The sequence below is a fragment of the Salmo salar genome, chromosome 11 (assembly GCF_965601325.2).
Source record: "Salmo salar chromosome 11, fSalSal1, whole genome shotgun sequence".
Classification (NCBI taxonomy): Eukaryota; Metazoa; Chordata; class Actinopteri; order Salmoniformes; family Salmonidae; genus Salmo; species Salmo salar.
The window spans coordinates 115,898,257-115,921,106 of record NC_138301.1 but is presented as its reverse complement, the minus strand read 5'-3'; positions in this window follow the sequence as shown (position 1 = coordinate 115,921,106).

The window sequence follows — 22,850 nt, the reverse complement described above, 5'->3', positions numbered from 1 at the left end:
CTGTCACGTGTTAGAGTGTGTGTTATTTTATATCTATATTGCATCTATTCCTTTGAAGTTGTCATGATGATTGATGTGTAGGGACCTCGTTGAACTGGTGGGGGGATGTGTTTGAACATTTCAAAGAGGATGGCCCCACACCCCACCTATTTTATTGCTCTTAGGGTTTTTGTCTATGAAGTAGGAATGTCCTTGGGGGATTGTGTTGGCGGCAGACGCCTTATAAATAAGACCCAGAACAACACATGCGGCCCCAGAACACTTAACAAGATTTAAAAAATAAAACCCTGAACATTAAACAGAAAAATATGTCTCCTAGGCCAATTCTCGGGGTACTATGCGCCTCTGGTCGCGAACCGAATGATAAAAGCATCGAGAACCTTTTGGTTGAGGCATCGGAATGTTTTAAAGGAGTTTTGGATACGAGTGATGGCCATATGACTTACATATTCCAACCTGAGGATTCAACTGTGAAGATTTTCACAGACAGCCCTTTACCATGCAAAACCCGGGAGTTTTTCTCCTGCGCTGCGTATGAGAGAATGGCTTAAGATACGGCTAGCACTGTAAAATTGAACAGGCCCTGAGTGGTACAAACGTGCCAGGCTATGCATTTGAAGAGCATGTGTGCAGGCGCAATGATTTGAAAGCCATAAGGATCTCTTCAATGGCTTATAGCCCCGACTCCAAAATGACAATTTTAGCATGTGAACATTTTGATAGTACAAATGCGACGAAGTCTGTCAGTTCATATGCATGGCCCCATGCATGGCCCAGAGAAAAAAAGGATTCCGGAAAGACGTGTGTGTGCGTGGGGGGGGGGGGGGGGGAGCGTGTGCGGGGGGGAGCATGTGCGTGCGCGGGGGGGCGTGTGCGTGCGGGCATGTGCGTGGGGAGCGTGTGCGTGCGCGGGGGGGAGCGTGTGCGTGCGCGGGGGGGGAGCGTGTGCGTGCGCGGGGGGGAGCGTGTGCGTGCGCGGGGGGGAGCGTGTGCGTGCGCGGGGGGGAGCGTGTGCGTGCGCGGGGGAGCGTGTGCGTGCGCAGGGGGAGCGTGTGCGTGCGCAGGGGGGGGCGTGGGCGTGCGCGGGGGGGAGGGGGGGCGTGCGCGGGGGGGGGGGGGCGTGTGCGTGCGGGTGTGCGGGAGTGTAGGTGTGTGGGTTTCAAAACAAAAAGGGGGTTGGGGGGGGGGGTGTATCTCTGCATGGGTGGCTTTTGAAACCAAAAAGGCTAGGGAGGTTGTTTCAGATTGTGTGCGTCTCTTCAATTGGGCTTGGCACTTTCGATTTTATTACCAGACAAGCCTTTAAAATACGTATTTATCTCACCCCCAAGGATGTGGGGGCTAAAAAGTCAGACAGCCCAGGCAGAATATATCTTGTCTAGACAACCTCCTATGGTTTAAAACATATGTTATTTCTAATCAGGTCCCCCACCCCGGGATATAAATTTACAACGGACACCCCCATGCAATGCTATGAAGCATAAATGCAATACCGGCAGACAGAATATGTCGAGACACCCGCCTGTGTTTTTTTTGGGTCTCTTGACATTCGTGGGTACTTTATATGACCCTTTTTGCATACAGGATGTCGCCCGAAAAAACGGCACCCGCGGAGCGAGGCTGGTGAAACAGATACTAGCCATTCTGTACGACCGGCTAAAGCACAACTCCAGACACCAGGCCAACAGCCCCCGAAGAGTTATCACCCCCGGACAGCTAAAAGATCAGCTGTGAAACCGTCATAATGGAGCTTTCTGAAGGTGAGTTAGTGAAAATAATATATTAGATTTGGAGAGGTATTTTCAGGGAATTGTAAGGCTATTAAAATTTGATATCGATATTCTAAAATGGATGGACAACAATTTTTTAGGTAATATGTCAAATGCACGTATTCTTATATTTTAAAAATGTATCTATAGTATAAATATATGTTAATATTAGTTTAACGTTTGTAGGGTCTCAATCCTTTACACAGATGCTGAGGGGAATAGATGATTTGGAACAGCCTTCGTTAGAGGGGGTTTCAGTGGAGCAAAACGCATGCAGCCAGTCCCCATCACACTATTGTCAACGTAAGTCCAATAATAAAATCCATAAGAATATTTATACATTAAAAACAAAAAGTGTGAACCCTATATTAAAAGCTACTTTTTGTGTTTACAGCTGACAGACCACAAAGAAGGCTCACTGCTGCATTATCTACTCTGAACGATGACATAGATGCTATTCTCCCGTTCTGTACGAACGTTTTTTCAAACGCACCGAGAATCGTCACATCAACTCCCCCGGGAACCACCACCCGCACGCTCCATACTCCCGACCCAAACAAGTAACGCACAACATGTGCGCAAGTGCATTGCGCATAATCACCACAGCCCGAAAAGTGTTACTGGGCCGGAAACTTACTGCTTCAAGAAACGGCGCTACATGGACAAGGTATGAAGCCATTATATATATATATATATATGGTATTAGTTATACATATTTTATTATAATTTATACATTTTTATGATTGAATATGTTAAAATAATGACAAATAATGTTTTTTCAGACTCCAACGAGACATGCCCGGCAGAATCTGGAAGGCCTGGTGAAAAAAAGTCCAGAGTCCACGGTTTCCGTGATTCGTCAGAACAGCCCGCGTCAAAAAAGTCGAGGTAATTTAATTATGTATTGTTAATATATAGTATTATATCTGAAATGTATTTGACATTTTTATCTAAGATATTTTTATGTTTAATAATCTATTTTGTATATATTATTTTCTTTCAGACTCAGCCCCAGCATATAATGGCACAGAAGACCATACACACCGAGAGCACGCGGAGGATTTCGGCGCGCCGGACATTCCCAATAAAACAACGAAACCGGATGATTTCACCGTTTTCAAATTACATTCCCGAGGTAGACGACTTGCTCCTCTGCGAATTGGCCAACCTTCTTGATTCCTCCAATTCTTATGTAGAAACACCCAAACCTGAAATAGAACAAGTTAGGTTTATTACTGCCTTTTCCAGGGCTCTAAAATCCAGAAATGTCTTGCTACACAAACGAATGGGGGCTTTACTCGACCAGCAATAGTCAGGATCTATCCTTCTGGCGTAGAACAATGCCCCGTTTGTTAAGCAACAAACCGTTTAAAAAACACAAATACAGGTGCTAAAAAACCTATATGTAACATGGATCCTTCCAGAATACCAGAAGAACACACATCATTAGTTACCCAAATGGACGAGCCAACAGACATAATTGAGACTGTTGAAAGCCTGTTGGCCCAAATAACGCCCGAACTCCAAGCTTTATTAGAACGGATGAACGAGGATGGGCTAACGGACATAATACCAATAGACGAAACGCTGTTATCCCAGATTCCCGCCAACCTCATCGAAATAATTAAACATATGAACGAGTCCGGGTCGACCGATGAAAACCAGTTATCCCAGATCCCGGGCGCCCTCAAATGTTTAAATAACCAGATGAATGAGAGCATAAGATCTTCTACACCAGACCCCACACAGACCCCGCCATTAACGCCCTTGAGAGTCTGAAACGCAATACGATGTTTTTGAGGAATTGGAAAATGGTCTAATAAATCAGGAGGGAGATGGTCTTGATAGAAGTGTTCGGGTTGTGTACAGAAATAAATTCAGCAATACAGAGATTCGACAGTTTTTCAATTTCACATGGATGAATCAGAATCTCGACTATGCGGTTTTTTATGTGATGATTTTGGATACTCTGAACGAACTGTTAGACAGGGCAAGAGATTATAGCGAACCTCGTGATGTCTTACAGTTGGAAATTTGTGGAGATAAATACAGTGTTTTGCATGCTCTTATTTTACCCAATGGTGAAGCAGATCTTGAACAATTTATAGCCCTGCTGGAACGACTTGTTCAATCAAATTTATCCATCATAGCCGATAGGTCGCTGGAGCTTGTAGTGCAAATAATATGGCAACCCCTGGGTGGTGGGGGGCAGAGAAGGAAACTAGATAGCCTAATGCAATCAGAAATCATAAACAATAAAAGGGCATGCCTCATAAACGTTCACAATCCCGGTAATAAGCTATGCTTTGCAATAGGCCTAGCACATTTACTAAACCCTGGATGTACGGATCTAGAGGCGTTGCAAAAGACTAGAGAGCTTCAAAATGCTGTCGGTCTGGGCATACAGGATGCTGTGGCATTCTCTGACAGTGAAATTTGAAAACTTTCTGAACATCAAGATTGTGGTTTTGTACCACAGTAGAGCTAATGCAGCTCTCTTGAAATTCCAAAACAACCCACAACCTCATCCTCAGATTCTGTACTTTTATGTGCAAAACGACCATTATTATGCTGTTACCAACATCGGTGCATTTTTAGGCGCACCGTATGTGTGTCCAGCCTGTCATACAGGCTACACCCGAAAGGGGGGGCACTCGTGCCGTTATAACTGTTCCGTATGTCGGATGAAAATTGTCCGATGCAGCCCTTAAACCTGACACCCTGTGAGGATTGTCACAGGACAGGTCGTTCGGCCTACTGTTACGAAAAACACAAAATTGAAACATGGCACCCCAAGGCCTGTAAATCTGTAAGCAGTTGTGACATTAACAAGAAATGTCCAAAATGCCATGGCAATTACAACCTTAAAATAGACAGCCCTAAACCTCATGTGTGTGGAATCATACCTTGCCCAATCTGTAAAGGGCCTTTGAAAAGCAGAGACTGAAGTGGTTCAAGAAGTGCCACACGAGTGTTATATTCAACCCTTGGCTGAAGATGAACATTCAGAGAAATACGTGTTTTATGATTTTGAGACTAATCAGCAATCAGGGGTTAATTTGCCTATTTTTGTATCTACCATGACTTTCAAGGGTGATAAGTGGTCAGCAGAGTGGCCCAATTGTGCACTCCTCTTTCTAAAACACTTCAGAAAACCCCAGTACAGAAACTTCACGTTTATAGCGCACAATTCTAGAGCATTTGATTCATACCTTCTTTTGAACCCTCTGATACAGCAAGGCGTTGCACCCAGTGTTATAGCTCAAGGTAGTAAAATCTTGTGTTTTGTAGACCCCGCTTTCAACCAGAGATACATTGACAGTTTAAGCAAATGCCTGAGGCCTTGGGTTTTGAGAACTGTGAAAGGCTGGTTCCCCCATTGTTTCACATCTGAGGAGAATCTACATTATATTGGATCTTATCCGAGACCCGAAATGTACGGGTGTGATCAAATGTCTCCCAAAGAGCGAGAGAGAGATTCATGACATGGTATGAGACAGTATGTCACAGCACTTTTGATTTCCACAAAGAGATGGAGTCATACTGTGACAACGATGTAGTTATACTTCGTGAAGGATGCCTCAGATTCAGAGAAGCGGTAATCAAAGATGCTGGCGTTGACCCCTGGAGTTGTACAACTATTGCATCGGCATGCATGAAAACCTATCGTACACACTTTCTACCTCCAGCATCTATAGCTATCCCCTCGCCTGACAACTACCGACGCCAATTCAAGTCATACTCTAGTGGCTCCATTCAGTGGTTGGAGTACTTGGCCCAGGATACAGACATTTTTATTCAATATGCTTTGAATAGGGGTGAGAAGGCGTTTGGGCCTTATCATGTAGATGGATACACACCGATTGACGGTGTTGAGACCGTATTTGAGTACAACGGTTGTTTCTTCCACAGTTGTAAATCTTGCTTTGAGCCACAGGCCATGTGTGTCCTATCCCCAAAAGACTTTTGGTGAAATGTACCAAGAGTGTCAAGACAAATTGGAATCTTTACAGGCTACTTATGGTTTGAAAGTGAATGTGATGTGGGAGCATGAGTGGACCGCACTCAAAAAGTCTGATCCTCATGTTCAAGCCTTCCTTTCCAGCTTTGACACACCAGAACCCTTGGAACCACGACAGGCCTTGTATGGAGGCCGTACCAATGCTTTGACATTGCGGTATGTAGCGCAACCCGACGAGACAATAGGATATGTAGATTTTACATCCCTTTATCCTCATGTAATGAGTTCCTCATGCTATCCTATGGAGCATCCTGAAATTATTCACCGCGACTTTGACTTAGCCCAAAACTATTTTGGTCTGATCAAAGCAACTGTCTACCCTCCTAGGGGTTTGTTTATACCAGTGTTGCCTTACAAGGAAAACTTTTCTTTCCCCTATGTCACACCTGCAGTGAAAACAACAACCAGGAAAAGCCTTGTGATCACTCAGATCAAGAAAGATCCCTGACAGGTGTATGGGTCACCGTTGAATTCTCTAAGGCTCTAGAGAAGGGGTATCGTGTGGCCAAAATCTTTGAAGTGTGGAACTTTTCCAGGAAATCAGACACTCTTTTTAAAGAGTACATCAAGACCTTCTTGAGATGCAAGCAACTGGCTTCAGGCTATCCTGCATCGGTCACAGATCAAGAGAGCAAAGACAAGTACATTCAAGACTATCACGACAGAGAAGGCAAACTTCTTGACCCTGACAGAATAGAGGTCAACAAAACCAAAAGAAATGTGTCGAAATTGTACTTAAACTCTCTTTGGGGGAAGCTTTCGCAGAGATGCAATATGCTAACAACTTCGATCATTAAAGACCCCGAAGAATTTTGGGAATTTGTTTTTTCGGACCAATTCAAAATTTCACATTTTTCATTCTTGAGTCAAGACATTGCCCTGGTGCAATGGAGACGTAACAAGAAGTGGGTTCTACCCCTGGGTAATGTAAATGTGTTTCTTGCAGCATTTACCACGGCCTATGGCCGACTTGAACTGTACGCCCTCATGGAGCAGCTTCAGAGGAGGTTCTTTACCATGACACAGACTCTGTGGTCTATGTAAGCAAACAGGGTGACTGGAGCCCCCCACTTAGCAACTATCTGGGTGGTTTAACGAGTGAACTCAAAGATGGTGACCATATCACAGAATGGTCCTCCTGTGGGCCCAAAAGCTATGCTTTTAGGACTAAAGACAATCACGTGGTGTTGAAAGCCAAAGGCGTGACTCAAAACTACAAAAATGCCCCGCGTGTAAACTTGGAATCAATCACACGCTTGGTCGAGGGGTTCATAAACGACCGGAATAGTGACTTGGAGATTTTGAGCTCCTACAAAAAAATTGTTAGGGATAAAAAGTGCTTCCATCTAAGGAATGCCCCACTTACTAAAAGATTCAGGGTAGTCTTTGACAAGAGACTGCTTTTACCTGACGGGACCACATTGCCCTTTGGCTACTGACTTATGCTACAAGCCCCAGTGTGTCTTAAAGCTTAAGATATAATGGCTGCTGTAGAAGGTTTTGACCCCCGGTTGCAACTACCATTTTCGGCCTTAATCACAGGCCCCTCCAACAGTGGTAAAACTTGTTTTGTAAAAAGTATTTTAGAGAATTCTGAACATGTGTTATCTCAGAAGCCTGACAATATTGTGTGGTGTTATTCGTGTTATCAGCCTTTGTATGATGAACTGTTAAAGAAAATAAAAATGAAGTTTGTTGAAGCAATACCTGAATCCCTGTCTGATAATGAACTTTTACCTCCTCATAAAAACAATCTGCAGGTTTTGGACGATATGCTATTTGCAGATAGCGAACATCCTGAAATTGCACGAGCTTTTACCCAATATACTCATCAACCTGTCCGTGCTTTACTTGGTGCAGAATGTGTTTCACCAAGATAAAAATAAAAATAGCCGTACCATTAGTTTGAATGCCAATTACATGGTTTTGTTCAAAAACCCTAGAGACAAACTACAAATTAACACTCTAGCTCAGCAGATGTACCCGGGAAGGAAATCCTACTTTATGGAGAGCTATGAGGACGCTACCAAAGCGCCATTTTCCTATTTAATCGTGGATTTAAAAGCAAATACTCCAGAACACCTGAGGCTCCGTACTGGCCTGTTCCCGTGGGAGTGGCCGGCTGCGTACATTCCTAAAAAGTAACTGCTATGTCTCTGCGTTTAAAAAGAAACCTGCCCCTCTTGAGAAGCCTAGTTGGGGCTACACCTAAAGAACGGAAGGCCATCTTGGGTCACTGTTCTTCAGATCTCATATTATCCCTATGTGAGATTGCTTTAAATCTTCTCAAAGGGCGCATTCCACTCACCCTGACCCAATTAAAAAAATTAAAGACAAAAGACCGCGATCAAACTCTTTCCCAATAAAAGAGCCAGTCTTCAAAAGAAAAGACATAGCCTACAACAGTCTGGGGGTTTTCTTCTGCCGTTGCTAACTATAGCAGTACCCTTCATCACCAGCCTTATTGCTGCCAGACGTGGGAGTTGAACACAGAGTGTGATGGCAAATAAAATGTACTTGGTGCCTCAACAAGAGTTGGATAGACTTAAAAAACAAATGCAGGGTCCTGAAAATATCAGACAAACAGCGGGAAATGATTTGGATACGGCCATGAAGGATATTTTGAACCGAAAAGGATTCAACCCCTATGATAAGGTCCAAAAATACACAAACCTCTTGCAAAGGTATTTGGCCTTGGTAAAACAAGGTGAGAGACATACCAACCATTTAACGCTTTCCCTACCGGAACCTTTAAAAGATGACGCGCCTAGAGAGAGCCAAGCCCCGGTAATGCCTTGTACCTGAGATCTTACTGGCTGAAGATCAAATGCATGTTGAAGATAATGGTATGCATGACATGTTGACACATGTTCCGGCACATAACAGGAAAAATGTTAGATACATTATGAACAAGATAAAAGACTCAAAGGGGACCGCTACTTGGAATAACAAAGGAGAGTTTAGCCTTCAGCGCGCTGTTGTCAAGGGTTCACATATGCTTGACTTGCTTAAAAAGTACCACGGCAGCCCACAAGGTTGCTGATGACAGAAGACCTCCAGGGTGGCGTCAGTTTCTTAAGGCCCTGGCAATCCTCAACATTCCCCTCTCGGGGGTACCCAACTATAAGCTTCGTCAACAGATTCAAGCTTTAAAACAAAAACCTTCAACGAGCTACAGCACCCCTAAAGATGTCCCAACAACCCCTCCCCCCTATGAAGGGGATGATGATAACTCATTTACCCCCATGAACGCCTCCGCCTTTCCTAATCCCGATCTCTCGGGGTGGTTAGACTTTTGAATGACTATGATTAAATTCAATACATTTTATTTGAAAGATTAAGCAATTTAACATTTGTGGCATTCTTGAAACATTTGACATGAGCATACGCCTTGATTACACGGTCTTAAAGGACACATACTTGAACACTTTTGATATTTTCTAACCAAACAAGCTACAACGGTATCATTACTTCTTAAATCATCATTATAAAGAGACAAAACATCTTCAAAAGAAACTCCACGGGCTCGTTGGCACAGGTAGAATACACAGTGTTGACCACATGTAGTGGAAAGGTTATCTTGCACTTGTTTGATGCTGTAGTAGATCTTTGACCCGTTTTTGGTTAAAAATTATTTTAATAGATTTGGGGAAATGTGAAAAACTGGGGGGAAAGCCATAGGAATCAAAAAAAGTTGAGATTTTTATTCCTCCTTCATCTTCTAAGGTCACAACTAGCCAATGTTCACCAGGCATGATTCTTTGGATGGGTATTGACAATAAACATGGCCATTTCAGGCCATTTCTCAATAGATAATTCATCACAAGCCCACACTCCACAAAATTGTTTACCAATCAAGCGGGTCATGAGCCCTTCCAACTCTTGGGTATTCATGTCTTTGCTCAACGATCCTTAATAATAATCCACTAAGACTTGTCTTCGGGCATTCACTTCCAAGATTGAATCAGAGCATGCATAAACAATCATGCTAACTGTACAGGCTAAAGGTGTACGAAACGCATTTCCAGCCTGAGGTTACCTTGGGACACCACAGACAGATTTCCTGAGGTGTCATCATCAGGTGATAAATTGAAAGCATACAATGTGTAACCCTGTGCAAAATAATTTCTGTAAATAGGTAAAGAGAGATCTTTTAGATGCCTCCCAGTAGCAAGGAATAGATTATAAACTACAGATATGTTGTTATTAAATTGCGGTTGGAAAGCCTTAGCAGGGATCTGACGTCCGTCCTGACAGAGAGCTACATACTCTGCATTGAAGTGTTGAAAATTAAATGGGTTTTTATGTAAGCTGCCCGTATTAGAGGCGTGATCAACCAAACCTATAACCATGTAGTGGGGTAGAGGGCCTAGAAAAAGCCTTTCTTGACTGCAGATTCTACTGCCCACAGGTATGCTAAAGGTTTTCATGGTAATTCTTTGGAGAGGGTAAAGGGCATTTCCTTTCATCAAAGCCTGTGTGTGACCCAGACGAACTGCCGGAGATAGACACTTTTTTAATAAAAAGCGTTGCCCCTAACACTTTTAAACTAAAGTCACCGTCTTGGGCAAACATCAGACAAAACTCATCCTTGGCCCTGGTTAATTTGAGTCTTAAATCAACCGAATTTAAGAGTAAACGTTCTTGAAAGAAAATGTCAGAGTGTATAGGCCCTAGCAGATGAAACTCTTGAGATTCGACACAGTAGCGAGCGCGTGCCTCCAGTCCTTTGTTTGCACCGGTGGAAGGGTCTATCGATTCCACAGAGCGCTCCTGCAGTATCCTTGCTAAACAGCCCAGCGCTGAATTGTGTCTTGAGTGTGTCTTCGGAGTAGTTGAGTAAACACTCTATGATGGCCCTATAGGGGTATGTGGCACTGCTTTGACTGATTAGGCATTCACCCAAAGTCACATCTACTTGGGAGAAGATGGTGGCCAAGGGGTAATTAATGAGACTCACTTTGGCATCGTTTGCAATATTAGTACCATCTCTTTTGGTCACTTTTAGACGTAAATGCACCAAGGTGTTGTTGAGGTCCAGATAGTTGTCACCGTGGCCTGGTATGAAAAATTCTATAGGACCATTGTCGGTAATGGCAGAGAGTGGGGCTATCTCCACATAACTGGACCTGTCTATTGAATGTTGGGTTAAGGGGGCCGTGAAAAGGTCGAGCTCTGTCTTTATAGCTTCAGAGGACATGCGGTGTAAAAGAGACATGTTGCTTGTTCTTTTACAAAATACTCCCGAGTATTCTTTTTGCCATTTTTGGTCCAGACCTCCCTCACTTTACCACGTCTTTGAGTTACTGAGTTTCTTTTAACGGTTAACCTCCGCTTTTTAGGGGCAGGCCTGCGCCTTATACCCGGAGGTCTCTTTTTTGGTCTTCGAGACATCGTAAGCCCCGAGCCTTCTTGATGCTCGGCATCTGGTGACGCCCTTCGGGTCATAGCATTGGCTACAACCTCACTATATTTTTTAGCTGCTGATTTTAAATGGGGTTTGGCTATGCTGAGGCCTCTATTCATAAATGGTAAAACCATCCTAAAGAGGTTACGAAATATACCTCCTATCCCCGAACCGTACATGGTCGGGGATCCATGATAGCCGGGTAACCCATTACCCACTTGATCAACATAGTATGAGACATAGTGGTTAGGGTTGAAATGGTGGTTGTGTTCCATAACCATTTTAATTTATTAGTATTATGTTTATAAAAAAATATATAAAAAAAAAAGAAAAAAATTATATAAAATACTAATAATATATTATGTAGATAGGCTTTGGGGGGCCTAAAGAGGAGTTTTACAATCGTTTTACCATAAGTAAAGTCAATGTTTTCGTTCTGATTTTAAGCTCAACCAGAATGTTTTCAATATATTTCTTGCTTACAGGTATGTAGTGCGGCTTGTCGTAGGTGACAGTGACTATCCCTCCAGCCTTTCCCTCTATATGAACTGTTCTCAGGAGTGGCACCCAACTGTCTCCTACCCTTTGATAGGATATGATGTCGGTATACACAAATATGTTGTAAAACCCTGCATGTGTATCTGCAGGGAATGGGGCAAATTTATCTTTCACATACGTCCATTTATTGGGAACCATCCCCAACATGTAGGCTAAATTACCGGGGGTCTTTATACCCCTATCCGCAGCCCCTGAGATTTGTACACGTTTATGAATAGGGTTGTAGCTCAAGAGAATTTCCATATTGTTCTGGGTTAGGAGTTCGTTCAACTCTGAGACGATCGTGTTGACGGTTCTATAGAACCCATTTTTAATCTTTATAAGTTTCGCAGGTTCCGATATCCTTTTGCAATAAAAATCCCGGTCCTTATCCTTGATATTATACCAACTATGTGGGTATGTAATCTCGCTGAGACCTACTTCCCAGGCCTCGGATAACTCTATAGGCTTTGGAAAATTGGTTGTATAATTTGAACTTTGGTTATTGCGATATATATGTGCTGACGCATTACTGGGGAGGGTCAGGTAGAAGCCACTGTGTTCCATGATGCACTCCTGTGTACATGCGAATGATGTTGTATTTATCATGCATGAGGGTTTAAGTTAACCCTCGATGCCACCACCACATCGTGCTCTAAAACCCAACTGTTGAACTTTTGGGGCCAGTTTTTCCAATGGACCAACACCCATTTTTTACCCTTTTCTCTTATGAGCTAGAATCTCCTCCACGTGAAAGACTTTGTCTTTACCCATCTGTACCTTCTGTAGTTCCTTCTCATAAAACAATCCCTCTATAAGCTCCCCGTCATAATCTTTTAACTTGTAGACAGGGGGGTATGCGAGGTAGACATTCGCTGTAACCGTGCTCATATTTTTTGTCGAAAACACCCCTCAACTTGGATATACGTACCAAGTCCCCCACTATGAATTTAAAATCTATTTTTTTTCTTACGACGAAGGGGGAACAAACCATACAGATTTTTAAAGTCTTGAAGAGTTTTCAGAAGAGACCTCTGCGGGCTTCATCCTTATACTCTTATGGTAGCTGTAGTTGTAACCCTTTACTAAATCTTGAACTATATCGATATATCTATGCGTGTTGTGAGCTGTAAAATATCTCCACATCCACTCCTTCAGAGTTCTGTTAAAGCATTCAACAACTGAAGCTTTGAAATCTGAGCCTGTAGCAAAATGTACTATATTGTGCTTCATGACTTTCTGAAAAGTATTAAAATATTTTCCGCCATCAGTCTGCACTTTCTTGGGGACTCCTCCTTCCTTCAAGATAGAGTCAAAGGCCCTGATCACCTCTGCCCCGCTCTTATTTTTTAAGACCCTTACAAATGCAATTTGAGAAAATATCTATAACCGTTAGCATGTATCGATTTCCATCATTTTTATCTGCAAGGGCCTGCATGTCACATAGATCCGCCTGAAACTGGGACAGGGATGAGTAGAAAAAACACCTATATTTATTGGAAATTGTTTTCGTACAGGTTTATGCAGATTATAAGCAGCCTGCTCGGCTAACCACTCATTCACTTGAGCAACACCTAACCGGCTACCTGTTTCTTCGGCTATAGCTCTCTGTAACCGCTCCTTACCCCCATAAGACCCAGGGTTAGAGGGGGTATAATACACGTTTTTCAACATCTGCTCCGCCATCCTTCTTGCCTCTGAGGTACAATAACGTTAATGAGGCACAAATAACGATTTAATTTTAATTTTGTATTTTTATTTTTGCAAACATCAAGTATTACATATACAGACAATTCAGGATTCGTTGCAGGATACTTTTCCCCATTTTCTCAATGACCCAAGCATGCAACACCCTGTATATTTGGTTTAGATTTACAGGCTTGTGTCGCTGAATTTTTAAAACACACACATCCGCTATATAAGTATATAAACAACAAATATGATACATGTTACAATTAAACGGTGTTTCAAACAGATAAAGTAAAATCTTAGACAAGGTTGTTTCTAGTTCTTCAGAATCATCCACAAGACAGGAGACCAATTGTAGACTCTTGCCCGTATGTCGTACATGATTTGCGCCATTTAACACACGCTCTACATTAGCCCATGTATTATGGGTTGTGTAGAACGATACATTGTTCACTTTATTTTCAATAATTTCATGCATCACATTTGTAAGTTCTCTCAAAAGAAAAAATATGTTTATTCTCTAACATCATATGTATATAGTTCCCCATTGCTTTACATCTAAATAACAAACATGTATTGTCACTCGTTCTCTTGGGTTGTGTTGAGCCAGAAAGTCATCGTCTACCACCACAGCTTCCCCGTATTTGTTGTCGTCCACCAGGGTGTGTCAGATTTCTTTGAGTTTCTCGTGGATGTAGATCGCCTCCTTCAGTTCATGTAGGAAAGCCTTGGTTACCCCGTAAACTCTGGGAATAGACGGCACAAGACCCATAGACTCCAGGGTTCTGACCAGCGGTGGTATAAACCTGCAGGACCACAGTCTTTTCAAAATGGTTGAAGAAGTAGTATCTTGGGGGCTCATATAAACACGGATGCCGGCGCTGGCTGGGGTGATTGATCTCACAGCCGATGCATTTTTCTCATATATACTCTCCAATCACCACATTTAAAAGTGTGGCTACAGAGGCCTTGATGGTATCCACAAAAATAGTACTGACCACCCCATCAAACACATACTCAGGCTGTGTACATGTCGGGGGTGTCGGGGGTCTTAGCTGGGGGAGTAGAATGGTTGGCTGCGAGGCATAGAGTCCTTAGGGTCTGGCCCCCATGACGTATCGGAGTCCTGGTATGTTGTATGAATATCCATGGTATATGCTGAAATGAAGAACCGGAGGCTTTAAGGGCACTCCTTTTATTGTTGAACAAGTCCTTTGGGGGTCAGGGCATGGTTAATGCAGCCGTGTACTTAGTTTTCTTCGGGGGCTGACCCTTCTGAGGATAACCCTTCTTGGGGTTCCTTTGAATCATAATCCTCAGGATTCGTATATATTATGCACTTCCTTAGCCGAACAATGCTCTGCCACTGTTGGCTCTGTACAAAAAGAGCGTCCAACAACTAACATTTTCAATTCCATTAGATCCCAACTTTTAAAAGGAATAAGCATGCGCAACCTGAAATCCCCAGTCAGGCCACCAATGTTTTGGTTGCGTGTTTCCTCGTTGCTGATATAGTACTCCACGCATCCACAAGGAAGTCCATTCTTTCTCTGTATTTTCACCCTGTGAAATACTCTTCCTGAGGAGTCTGGGGTACCTTCCCAACGGGTATCGTAGCCCGTGAACAAGCTATACCCCTTTGTGATAACTCTCAGTTCGGGACACACAACCTTGTGAAAAACCGACCGTCTTCAACCCTGTAGTCCACTCCTAAAGTCTGGTCTGTATATTCTTCACCTTCGGCTACGGTATAGAGTTTCACTCTACAGGCCTGGTAATCAAACTGATACCCCCAGTGCTGTCCATTAGACATCATCACTTGATCTTTCAGTGCAGTTGCGGGCGGTATTTGGGTTCTATACACACTTAGAAACCGCTTTTTTGGCGCATCGTATATTGTTGCTTTATACTTGGTCTTTTCTCTATGTTTCAGCCGCAGTCCTGCTTCCGTTGTTACGGTCATCACTGCTTTGCCACTGATCACAAAATCCATGTTTATTTTTAAAATCTTGTTTAGTGTTCTGGGGCCGCATGTGTTGTTCTGGGTCTTATTTATAAGGCGTCTGCCGCCAACACAATCCCCCAAGGACATTCCTACTTCATAGACAAAATCCTAAGAGCAATAAAATAGGTGGGGTGTGGGGCCATCCTCTTTGAAATGTTCAAACACAACCCCCCCAGTTCAACGAGGTCCCTACACATCAATCATCATGACAACTTCAAAGGAATAGATGCAATATAGATATAAAATAACACACACTCTAACACGTGACAGAACAGGATGCAGCTATATGTCCCTAACCACGTGACACCTTCCCGCCAGGATGTCCTGACCGGATGTGCTTATTTGGGCATGTACGCGTCATCCAGACATAGGGTCATAATTCACGATTTTGACCGATGCCGTCTACTTTATTCTCTGACATGTTTCAGCAAAGGCTTCATCTCTAACAAATGGAGGCACATTGGAAAGTATAACTTTTCGCCGGATTCATAAGAGGAACTACTGACGTCTGTGTCTCCCCACAACACCACTCTCAACTATCGTATTCCCCTTTTCAATAGAATCTAAGAATATTACTACAGTGCTATTCGTCCTTGAGGCTGATTTTATGCTATCATAGCCAATGATAGCACCCACTGCTAAACTACATTCTTCCACCAAACAACCTGTCGCAGGGGGAATCTTCACCCCATGCCGCCAACTAAGTTTATCAAACTCTACACCTCCATGAGTGGACATTACAACCAGCCCCTCCCGCTGGTTGTGCCCTCGACAGAAACAACCTCAGTCCCCATCTTTAACAAGACTCTCGAAGACATCGTTTTAAACCGCAACCCAACCTGTCAACCCAGGAACAGTGGAGCAATTCACCCCCCTCCCCGAGATCACTGAGACAACACCCAAGCCTAGCTTCAGACCCACCCCGCCGAGGCCTACCCCCCCACCGCAGACCCACCCCGCCGAGGCCTACCCCCCCCACCGCAGACCCACCCCGACGAGGCCTACCCCCCACCGCAGACTCACCCCGACGAGGCCTACCCCCCCACCGCAGACCCACCCTGACAAGACCTACACCCCCTCCCCCCGACGAGGCCTACCCCCCCCACCACCGCAGACCCACCCTGACGAGGCCTACCCCCCCACCAGGACGAAGAATTTACTATTAATACTTAACCAACACCTCCCCCACCATCTTAAATTAACTTAGAATCAAACGGAATTTACTAATTTGGCTTTTTTTCCTGAAATTGTTGAACTTTTAATCATAAAATGTCGAGACGACAATGACCGCTGAAGCCTCGGGCTTACCTGACATGGACTCTGATCCCCCCGACCAAGCCATGGTAATGGCGGCTACCATTAAATCTGAACAGACTGTGCTGGCTAAGGTGGAGTCAATATACACTGACCTATCCACACAAATAGCTATTCTCACCACCGAGGTCAACATAAAGAGCGACTCCGTTAACCTGTCTGGGCTAGGGAGCAGTATTTTCACGTCCGGATAAAAAAAAATGTACCCGATTTAAACTGGTTACTACTCTTTCCCAGAAATGAGAATATGCATATTAATAGTAGATTTGGATAGAAAACACTCTGAAGTTTCTAAAACTGTTTGAATGGTGTCTGAGTATAACAGAACTCATATGGCAGGCAAAAACCTGAGAAAATTCCAAGCAGGAAGTGGCCTGTCTGACAATTTGTAGTTCTTGCTAGTCCCTTTCGAAACTACAGTATCTCTGGGGTTACGTTGCACTTTAAGGCTTCCATTGGCTCTCTAAAGCCTTCAGAAAGCGGATTGAGGCATCTCCTGTCTCTGGGCAGAGTATGGTAGCACAGTTTGTCAGTGGTCTGCCTGGTGACTAAGAGATTGGAGATGCGCATTCACGAGACCATGCTGTTTTTTCTTTCCCTCTTTGATATATATATTTTAAGTGGATGGGGCTGGGCAGGGGGGGACATATACCTCTTTAATTTATTGTTTTACTATCCTTCAAATATGCATAAGATACCTTAGATAACTGAGGTTGCTCCCTCCAGAATCCCCTTCCCTAGGTTTAAACATGATTATGTTCACCCTGGATAGATCTCTACTGAGGTTCAGTTTAACATGGTAGCATTTTGCTCTAGTCTAGGAGAGGTAGATGCAGCCTTCCAACAGGAGGAAGGCCAGCATAGGGGTCCAAGGTTTTCTGGGTATTTTTGATTTTTTTTATAAGTGTTCATTATATTGTATTACTCTGACCTTTCAGCACAGTGGCCATGTGATTGTACTAACATTGATTCTGATTGACTATGCCTAATTCACATACTCTAGGCTTCACATCCTTTATCAGCTGGAACGTGAAAGGAATTAACCAGGTGATCAAGCCTAGCCGAGTGGATGCTCATCTTAAGTCCAGTTGGTAGAGCATGGTGTTAGCAACGCCAGGGTTGTGGGTTCGATTCCCACGGGGGGCCAGCACAGGAAAAACAAAAAATGTATGAAATGTATGCATTCACTACTGTAAGTCGCTCTGGATAAGAGCGTCTGCTAAATGACCAAAATGTAAATGTAAAAAATGTCCAGAAATGTTTTTCTCCAAGGGACCCATCCCCGGTAGACCAAATATTTCACTCCACCTTTGGTGCTACAGTGAGGGGGAAAAAGTATTTGATCCCCTGCTGATTTTTTTTTGTGTTTGCCCACTGACAAAGAAATGATCAGTCTGTAATTTTAATGGTAGGTTTATTTGAACAGTGAGAGACAGAATAACAAGAAAATCCATAAAAACGCATGTCAAAAATGTTATAAATTGATTTGCATTTTAATGAGGGAAATAAGTATTTGACCCCCTCTCAATCAGAAAGATTTCTGGCTCCCAGGTGTCTTTTATACAGATAACGAGCTGAGATTAGGAGCACACTCTTAAAGGGAGTGCTCCTAATCTCAGTTTGTTACATGTATAAAAGACCTGTCCACAGCAGCAATCAGATTCCAAACTCTCCACCATGGCCAAGACCAAAGAGTTCTCCAAGGATGTCAGGGACAAGATTGTATACCTACACAAGGCTGGAACGGGCTACAAGACCATCGCCAAGCAGCTTGGTGAGAAGGTGACAACAGTTGGTGCGATTATTCGCAAATGGAAGAAACACAAAAGAACTGTCATTCTCCCTCGGCCTGGGGCTCCATGCAAGATATCACCTCGTGGAGTTGCAATGATCATGAGAACGGTGAGGAATCAGCCCAGAACAACACAGGAGGATCTTGTCAATGATCTCAAGGCAGCTGGGACCATAGTCAACAAGAAAACAATTGGTAACACACTACACCGTGAGGGACTGAAATCCTGCAGCGACTGCAAAGTCCCCCTGCTCAAGAAAGCACATATACATGCCCGTCTGAAGTTTGACAATGAACATCTGAATGATTGAGGGCAACTGGGTGAAAGTGTTGTGGTCAGATGAGACCAAAATGGAGCTCTTTGGCATCAACTCAACCCGCCATGTTTGGAGGAGGAGGAATGCTGCCTATGACCCCAAGAACACCATCCCCACCGTCAAACATGGAGGTGGAAACATTATGCTTTAGGGGTGTTTTTCCTGCTAAGGAGACAGGACAACTTCACTGCATCAAAGGGACGATGGACGGGGCCATGTACCGTCAAATCTTGGATGAGAATCTCCTTCCCTCAGCCAGGGCATTGAAAATGGGTCGTGGATGGGTATTCCAGCATTACAATGACCCAACACAGGGCCAAGGCAACGAAGGAGTGGCTCAAGAAGAAGCACATTAAGGTCCTGGAGTAGCCTAGCCAGTCTCCAGACCTTAATCCCATAAATCTGTGGAGGGAGCTGAAGGTTCGAGTTGCCAAACGTCAGCCTCGAAACCTTAATGACTTGGAGAAGATCTGCAAAGAGGAGTGGGACAAAATCCCTCCTGAGATGTGTGCAAACCTGGTGGCCAACTATAAGAAACGTCTTACCTCTGATTGCCAACAAGGGTTTTGCCACCAAGTCATGTTTTGCAGAGGGGTCAAATACTTATTTCCCTCATTAATATGCAAATAATTTTATAACATTTTTGACATGCGTTTCTGGATTTTTGTTGTTATTCTGTCTCTCACTGTTCAAATAAACCTACCATTAAAATTAGACTGATCATTTCTTTGTCAGTGGGCAAACACAAAAAAAATCAGCAGGGGATCAAATACTTTTTCCCCCTCACTGTACCCTCCACACTAATTGACAAACAAGTAAACCAAAACAAAATCAAGAAAGCATTTGATTCAATTTGGCACAGAGGTCTTTTTTATAAACTAATACAAAGTGGCATTGGAGGGAAAACATGTTATTAAATCAATGTACACTAAAAACAAATGTGGTTAAAATTGGCAACATGCAAACAGACTTCCCTCAAGGACGTGGAGTGAAACAGGGCTGCCCAATAAGTCCAACTCTATTTAACATCTACATTAATGAATTGGCAAAAACAATAGAATCGGCAGCACCTGGTCTCACCCTACACAACACTGAAATCAAGTGTCTACTGTACGCAGATTACCTGGTGCTGTTGTCTCCCACTAAGGAGTTACAGCAGCACCTATATCATCTGCACAGGTTCTGTCAGACCTGGGCTCTGACCATTAATCTAAAATAAACGAATATAATATGCCAAAAAAGGACCAGAAATCAGGATCACAGATAATTTTTATTTGGACACAGTTCTATGAAAACACACCAAAACTACACATATCTAGGACTAAATATCAGCAACACAGGTAGCTTTCACATGGCTGTGAACAAGCTGAGAGACAAAGCAAGAAGAGCACCCTATGCTTTTAAAAGTAACATTGAAATCAAAATTCCAATTACAATCTGGTTCAAAATGTTCCAGTCAGTTATAGAACCAATTGCTCTATATGGCAGCGAAGTATGTGGTCCACTCTCTAAAAATGAATTTACCAAATGGGACAAACATCCAATTGAAATACTGCAAAGAGTTGTCAGACTGTATTGGAAGTGCAAAGAATACCTCCAAATAACGTATATAGAGCAGAATTGGGCCAAACCCCCTACTTATTCTAATAGAAAAAAAGAGACATCACATTTTACAACCATCTAAAAACAAGTGACCCCAAAACATTCCATCACACAGCTCTGCAATGTCAAGAAATTAACCAAGAGAAATGTCCCTCAGCCAGCTGGTTCTGAGGCTCAGTTCACTAACCCAAACCATAGAGCCTCAAGACATCACAGAACATCTGGCCCAACCAAATCACCACAAAGCAAAAAGCAAAATATATCACCTATTGGAAAGACACCACAAACAATCAAAGTAAACTTCAATGCTATTTGTCTCTAAAACAGACAGTACATGGTGGCAGACTATCTGACCACTGTGACTAATAGAAAACTAAGGAAAACACTGACTAGGTACAGACTCAGAGAGGACAGTCTGGCTATAGAGACCGGTCGTTACAGACAAACCTGGCTGCCCAGAGAGGACAGGCTGTGCTCACTCTGCTCCAGGGGAAAGGTAGAGACAGACATTTCCTATTACACTGACAAATACTCAGACCTAAGAGAATATTTATTTCCCAAAATTATAATTCAGTACAAAGAATTTGAAACTATAAAGGATGAAGAAAAATACAATATTTATTGGGTGAAAAGTCTAAATGAGAGAGAGCGAAAGGTAGCGAGAGAGGTAGAGAGTGAGAGACTAGACTTAAACATCATCCTTAGCTCTGGCATCTTCCCCAATATTTGGAACCAGGGAAGGATCACCCCAATCCACAGAAGTGGAGACACATTTGACCCCAATAACTACTGTGGGATATGCGTCAATAGCAACCTTGGGAAAATCCTCTGCATTATAATTAACAGCAGACTAGTTCATTTCCTCAGTGAAAACAATGTACTGAGCAAATGTCAAATTGGCTTTTTACCCAATTATTTTGGCAGCCAAATATGTGTCCTCCTGCCACAACCTGAGGGACAGCCAGTGGAAAGTGCAATGTAGTGTCAATAATATTTCCCATTTAGTTTTGGCTTTCATACCATGTGGCTTCTCAGTCATGTTGAGACTGGTCTACTGCTATTGCTTTAATGTATTATTATTATTCTCATTAATATTGTTGTTGTAGTTGCGTTAATGGTAATCCCATTTCCACTACTACTACTACTATTGCTCCCACCATTTTTGCTATATGTATGCTTTGACAATGTACAGTCGGAAGTCAACATACACTTAGGTCGGAGTCATTAACTTGTTTTTCAACAACGCCACAAATTTCTTGTTAACAAACTATAGTTTTGGCAAGTCGGTTAGGACATCTATTTTGTGTATGACAGTAATTTTTCCAATAATTGTTTACAGACAGATAATTTCACTTATAATTCACTGCATCACAATTCCAGTGGGTCAGAAGTTAACATACACTAAGTTGACTGCCTTGGAAATTCCAGAAAATTATGTCATGGCTTTAGAAGCTTCTGATAGGCTAATTGGCTAATTGACATCATTTGAGTCAATTGGAGGTGTACCTGTGGATGTATTTCAAGGCCTACCTTCAAACTCAGTGCCTCTTTGCTTGACATCATGGGAAAATCAAAAGAAATCAGCCAAGACCTCAGAAAAAAAATTGTAGACCTCCACAAGTCTGGTTGATCCTTGGGAGCAATTTCTAAACTGAAGGTACCACGTTCATCTGTACGAACAATAGTACGCAAGTACAAACATCATGGGACCACGCAGCCATCTTAACGCCCAGGAAGGAGACGCATTCTGTCTCCTACAGATGAACGTACTTTGGTGCAAAAAGTGCAAATTAATCCCAGAACAGCAAAGGACCTTGTGAAGATGCTGGAGGAAACAGGTACAAAAATATCTATATCTGTTACAAATCCCTTTGGCCCTGTAGTCTAGGGGGGGGATGGAAACGAGACCCGTAACATAACTCATGTAAATCAAAATAGTGAAAAGGAACAGTGAGAAAAACCACAGACAACTTAAATTACCGTCAAACTGTCATGGGCGTCGTAAGGATAGGACCAAGGCGCAGCGGGTAAAGTGCTCATCTTCTTAATTTATTTAAAGACAACACTTAAACAAAATAAACAAACAACGAAAACAGTTCGATAAGGCTCCCAGGTTATACAGAAAATAACCACCCACAAAACACAAGTGAAACAAACACAACTAAATATGGCCTCCAATTAGAGACAACGACAACCAGCTGCCTCTAATTGGAGGTCATTGCCAAAAACCCAACATAGAAATAGAAAAATAGATAAACAGAAAACAGAACCTAAACCAAAAACACAAAACAAACACCCCCTGCCACACCCTGACCAAACTACAATGACAAATAACCCCTTTTACTGGTCAGGACATGACAAACACTAATGGTTTATTTTTAAACACGGTAAAGGGGG